Source organism: Trachemys scripta, chromosome 10 (assembly GCF_013100865.1).
Source record: "Trachemys scripta elegans isolate TJP31775 chromosome 10, CAS_Tse_1.0, whole genome shotgun sequence".
Lineage (NCBI taxonomy): Eukaryota > Metazoa > Chordata > Testudines > Emydidae > Trachemys > Trachemys scripta.
Window position 1 is genome coordinate 52,769,574 of NC_048307.1, and position 6,000 is coordinate 52,775,573.

Sequence of the window (6,000 nt, forward strand, 5' to 3'; positions counted from 1 at the left end):
TTGATCTGCCGGAGTGCGCAGCCCCGCCCCCCGGAGCGTTGCTTTACCGCGTTATACCCGAATTCATGTTATATCGGGTCGTGTTATATCGAGTTAGAGGTGTAGTTGGAACTAATTCCAACTACACCACTAATAAAAATATAAGTTATCCTTGCATTGGCCAGGAAGTGAAGTGACCCAGATAGTACCATTCATTTATTTCTTTAATTGTTATTCAAGATGATTTAGTACCTTGAACATTTTTCTTCCCCCTCTTCCCAAAGGTGAGAAGTCATCTTTTTAAAAGAAAGAGCAAGTCTCAACCATACAAAAGCTGTCAGATATTAAAGCACAAAACTCTGTCTTTGTGTCTTAAGTTCTGACACTTTTTTCCCAGTGCACACGTACAGAAAGATAATGGCTTTGAATACAAAAGAGAGTGTAGGTTGTTTAATTTCAAGTACCACCCTGACCTCAGCTTGGCAGAAACAGGGCTGTTGCCAAGTAAAAGGACGGACTTAACAGAGAAATTAGCACCACGGTATTGCAAAGGTATTTTAAGATGACTATATTGTACATTAACCATCACGTAGCAAATTCAGGCACTCAATTTTCTAGTTTTATCAGGATGCTTTGGTAAAACTTTGAGAACTGAGGGGATAGATCTCTGGAGATGGAATCCCAATTTATGGGTTTGGCTGGAAAACAGTGAGAATTTACCAGCTTCCCAGATTAATTCAAGTTCAATTCTAAGATAAGTATGTGTACACCATGCCCAGGGAAATGGTTTCCTGACACCACCATGAAGCAAGATTCCCAGTCCTGGCACAGCTTTACTGAATACTCTGAAAACTAAAAATTCAACATTCACACTTCAGCACCAAGTATTGTGGGTTACCAGTGATGGTTTCAGAGCTAGCTGCACTCTTCTGATCTCTGAATGCACCCCCTCAGATGATAGGTTTGTTTCCTTCACCTGTCCTGGGATGGAGTCTCACAATTCCCTACATTTAGTCTGGGCCCAGGGTCATTTTAACGTATGTATCAATCATGCTGACCCAGCTGAACCCTGTCAGATCTGCTACCTGCAAGCCTTCCCTTCAGGAGCTGCGATTAGTGGTTTATTCAGTGACCAGATGCCCTTTTCACAAATAAATATAGTTTTATTTAATATCAACAGTGGGAACAAAGCATGAGAGAAAGGGGATATAAATACAATAAAAAAAAAAATCTATGCATATCAGTCTTACGTAAAGGTTTACATAGGCTTAGCTCATCCCAGACTCCCCAAATTCTGGGGACTACCCCGTAGTGTCTGCCTCCCTCTTCCCCCTCATCTCCACGGACTTTTTATACACTCCTAAATTCTTGGTTCTTTTCCTCACATGGATTCCCACTCCCATGTTTACAAGCCAGACTGTTGAAATCAGCACAGTCAGAGGTGAATCTTCAAACGTTGGACCAGTGAAACCTGCATTGTCCTTTAATTATGGGTAAATGGGGCTATCTGATGCTATTGTTCCCTTTCCTGCTATGTGCAGGTAACGCCTACTGGATTTAACCCTTTGTAATACTACAGCAAACACCACAACAAAAATCAAACCGTTTGAACCTGTAATATGCATGAAGCATTACAGACAACTCCCACATCCTTCATAACCACTCCTCCATTCTGTTTGCTATTTTCTACTTTATCAGCATTCAATTGTCTGCAAATAGTAAGGAAGGACTCCCTAGTAAACATGCAAACCAAACCTCTGATAGTGAACATGAAGCAGGCCTTTCATGTTCTAAAGTTGGGTATAGTGTTTTACACACACTTTCTTGTCTCTACCTTTTCTCGTTATGACTTGGTGGAGCAGCAGCATCTGAAAGCCAAAGCCTTTTCTAGCCAGATACCTAGGCCAGTTTTACAAACTCAAGATGCCAAAAAACCTGGATGTTTAATTGAAATTTCTGAGGCCGACCTATCACTAATATGTAGGCATTACTTTAGATACCACATTAAGTCATATAATGCTGACAATACAGGTTGGAATAATGCACCAGTAGCAGAATGCCACGGAAACGAATGGAGTTGGATGCCTGCACTGCTGTCTAGCTCTAATGACTAATTCACCACCGGCAGCTTTGGAACCTGCCCATGCCCAGCCCTCACATTTGTACAGAAAAAAAACAAACATACATACATTATATAAATCCAGTTCTGAAAGCCATGAACCCCCTCGCTTCAATGGGTCAGGACCCTTCCAGATTTGGTACCTAACAGGGGAGGAAAAAGCTTTCACAAGCAGAGTTTTTAAGTCACCATAAAGCTTATCCTGTTCAAGCTACATCACATGATTTCAACAATAGCTAGAGATCTTTCAAGCCATAAAAACCTTGAGACTTGTATAGAATAAAACACAGCTATGTGCTATCACAACTGTATTTTAACTGCAGGTGATTTTTCTAATTTAAATAGAATTCAGCAGTTTGATTATCTGGCAACTGATAAAAGAAATCAAACTGCATAACAAATGAGCTCAGAGTTGAACTACTTAATCCTTGGCAGCTTACAGTGATCACTCCAGAAGGTACATTTATTTCCACCCCACCTCTATTATCTTATGATCCCCGCTAGTTTAACCACCACTGCAAAAAATCTTTAGTCACTACTACCGTGTTCTGGCAACATTTCAAATAGATTCAAAGTAGAGTTTACCACATTCCATTACATATCATGTAACAGATGATGTTATTTTAACACTATGCAGGTCAGCTATTCAGCAATACTCAAACTTAAGCACTACAGTTAATACTGACAGGTTTCAGAGTGGTCGCCATGTTAGTCTGTATGAGCAAAAAGAACAAGGAGTACTTGTGGCACCTTAGAGACTAACAAAAGCTTACACCCAAAAAAATGTGTTAGTCTCTAAGGTGCCACAAGTACTCCTCGTTCTCTTTACAGTTAATACTGTAAAGTCACTAGAAGTGCTATTCTGAGGTTCCATATTTGCTGTAAAGTTTGAGATACAAAACTTGTAAACTGAGCTAGTTTGTCTCTGACAACCCTGCAAACTCAGCCCAGTGAGTAGAAGTCAAACAGCATTCAATCTGGAGCCGGGATCCAAATATATTATAATCTGATTTAAATTCCACAGTTCTGCTGCTGATGCACAGACAACAAGAGAACCCAACATAATCCTGTAGCTTTGCAGCAACTAGTGAGTAAAAAGTCAAAAATATCACAGCACTCAGTTCATATAGGATGTAGATCACAGGAGTAATAATATTTATCCAGCTATTTTCACATAATTTCTCTAATTTGTTTTTTAAACAAACCGACTTGTCTATACTTTCATTTGGTGGAGTTAAAAGTTAGACTCATTTATGCTAACTACATGGCAGTTATTTGTTATCTCAAACAGAATCAACATATGGAAATTTTCCATGTGCTAGATTTGTATATGATATTATGACTAATACTGGCAGCTTTCATCAATATTGGCATGCAGTACACGGCCCTACAAATGAGAATAAATTAGCATGCAGGAGGTGGTGTTTCACATCATACCTGCAAAGAATCTGAGGTTTTTTTTCCAGTATGAGAAAGTGTTTGTAAGATTCCCACCATGCACACTTAGGTTTTCTTTCCCTGCTCATGCAGAACCTCTTACACAGCATGAACTAATGTTTGTTAGAAGCATACTTTCAAACTTAGAGCACAGTCTCTGGCATGAAAGGAACATGGATGAAACTTGGCTCCCAAAGTAAGTTTGACAAAGTACATTTTTACAAGACTTGGAAAGGAAGTGAGCAATTGTTTAATTTTTTGGATTTTTTTTTTTTAAATCAGTGAACGTTATCTTGTTATTTAAAGCCAGGCATTGCAGAACTGGTTTAGTGCAAAAGACTAAGTGAAATAGACAATAAACAAGTGAATGTGATCCATCTAGAGTTAATGAAGAGCAAAACAAAACCTGCAAAGGATGTAAATAACCTAAGATAATGTTAAAAACAATCACCAGTGTTTATTGTTAAAATTGCAAATATCCTGTTACGCCAACTGCTTGCAGAGATCAATTTGCTGCTACGAAACTACCCTACGTTGTACTAGGGGGCATCTTGCAATCACAACATAAAAGGCATGAATATGCAGCAAGCAAACAGATGCACCTTTTAGGGTCATTTCAAAGAAAAGAAAGGCACGGGAAACCCTAGCCCCACGGAAGGTGTAAATAACCCCACCTCAGCAGCAACACAAGTACAATCGACGCACTCGACCCACGCTGAGAGACGAAGTTCTTCACACCTTGTGAAGACAGATGCTCGCCCCCGGGGCAGAACAGTCCCCGGAACTACCAACAGCTTTTCTGGGGGCCCGATAGAAAAAGCCGCTCGTCTTTTCACACGCTGCCAGCCCATCCCCCAGGCTCCGCCAGCCTCCCACGCCCCCTTCCCTTGAATCTGCCCTGCCTTCCTGCCAGAGGAAGAGTTGGGAGAGCCCGCAGCTCTCCCCACCCGAGCGCAGGGTCCATCCCTCGCCTGCTGGGCGAGCCTGCGTCTCTCCCACAACCTGCAAACTAGCCCCGCTGCCGAACCCCAGCCCCGCGCCCCTCTCAGCAATAAAAGGAGAGAGAGAGAGAAATGATCGTCCTTGAGAGGTCGGCGCTCGCTGCCTTGTAACGCGCATGGAAAGCTCTTATCTTCAGTGCAATCTCTCACCCTCTGCACATCAGCCAAGCCAGACAGCTCCTGCATTAGCCACCGCCCGCCTCCCAGCCCCCCCATCCGAAGTTGGCTCTTCTGGACACACGTACGGGAGGCAAGGAATGATGGTGGTGTGTAAACCCCCCCGCCGCACACCACCACCCGCTTTACTGCTGCTCAATGCATACAACGTGGGCTGGTCTAATAAAATCTCAGAGTAACAAAAATATGGCTCCCCCCCCCCCCCCCAAACCAGACCTGGGGCCCCAGAGTTAAATTACAAGAGGCAGCGGATTGCTCCACACCGAGCTCGCTCCGGCTGATGCAGGAGGGAAATAAGCAAAGCAGCCCCTTTTGCATCTTTTCCCCGGTCTCCTCTCGTGCTAGCCTGCTCCGGTGTAGGGGGTGTTGTGGGGGAATGTAAGCAGGGCAGGGGAAGAGCCTTACTCCACGTTTAAAACGGCTTTTATTACAGCTCCCTGGGTCTCCTCCATTCTGCAGCCAGCCTCCAGTGAGCAGGGCAGCGTTTCGGCGTGGATTAGATTGTGCTGGAATGAAGCTAGCTATCAACAAGCGTTAACACGCTCCAGTTCCAGCAGCCGGATCTGGAAGGGTCACTCCATGCATCTGGTCTGCTTTTTGCAAAAGCCCAATCACCGGAAAAGGGATCAGGGGCGAAAGCTGAGCCGAGCCAGCCTTGAGCTTCCAGACAAGATTCCTCTACCAGGTTCAAGAAAATTCACCCGTCTCCTTGCGAGGCTGAGTGCAATGCAATAGCTACATGCAAAAGACAGGTGGAGGTTCATTCCCCTGCAGATCTAGCGCTCCCTTTGCACGGCCAGGCTTCGCACTGGCTTTCTGCATTCCCACCACTCAGCCCGTGCACACAGGGATTATTCCCTGGGTTAAAAAAAGAAACACGAGAAATTCCATGCAACGTGCAATAGCAGGAGAGGGAAAGGGTTCCTCAGAGGCTCCTACCGGGACAGGCGTTACTGTTGCATTGCAAAGCGCCTAACCCCTGCAGTTCGCTTCCTTCCCCCCTTCCTTGCCTGCCAGTGCCGCCTGCTCCTGCGCTCTGCTCCTCCTCAGCCTCTTGCAGCTGCTGCTCACTCCAGGCTCGGAGCCCCCTACCCAGGGAGAGCAGGAAACGCGTCATCACTCTGGGACTGGTCTGCCTTCCTCCTCCCGACCATGCAGCCGCCTCCTCCTCTCACCCCCGCCGCCCCCCAGCTGGAGTAGGCACCCCCCACCCGCACCCCACCCTAGCACCTCGCTAGCGCAGCAGCGGCTTCCCCTCCACAGAGACATCCCCCGGTTCACTGGATT

At 45.0% G+C, this 6,000-nt stretch overlaps 1 protein-coding gene across 1 annotated transcript in view; it reads right to left on the reverse strand.

The window, feature by feature from the left end:
- Positions 1–5,766, reverse strand: part of TLN2 (talin 2) — a 367,623-nt gene extending 361,857 nt beyond the window's left edge. Inside the window, exon 1 of the mRNA XM_034782956.1 lies at positions 5,653–5,766. The gene's annotated coding sequence lies outside the window, so the exon portion shown is untranslated. The remainder of the gene's footprint in view (positions 1–5,652) is intronic.
- Between the last annotated feature and the right edge of the window lie 234 nt (positions 5,767–6,000).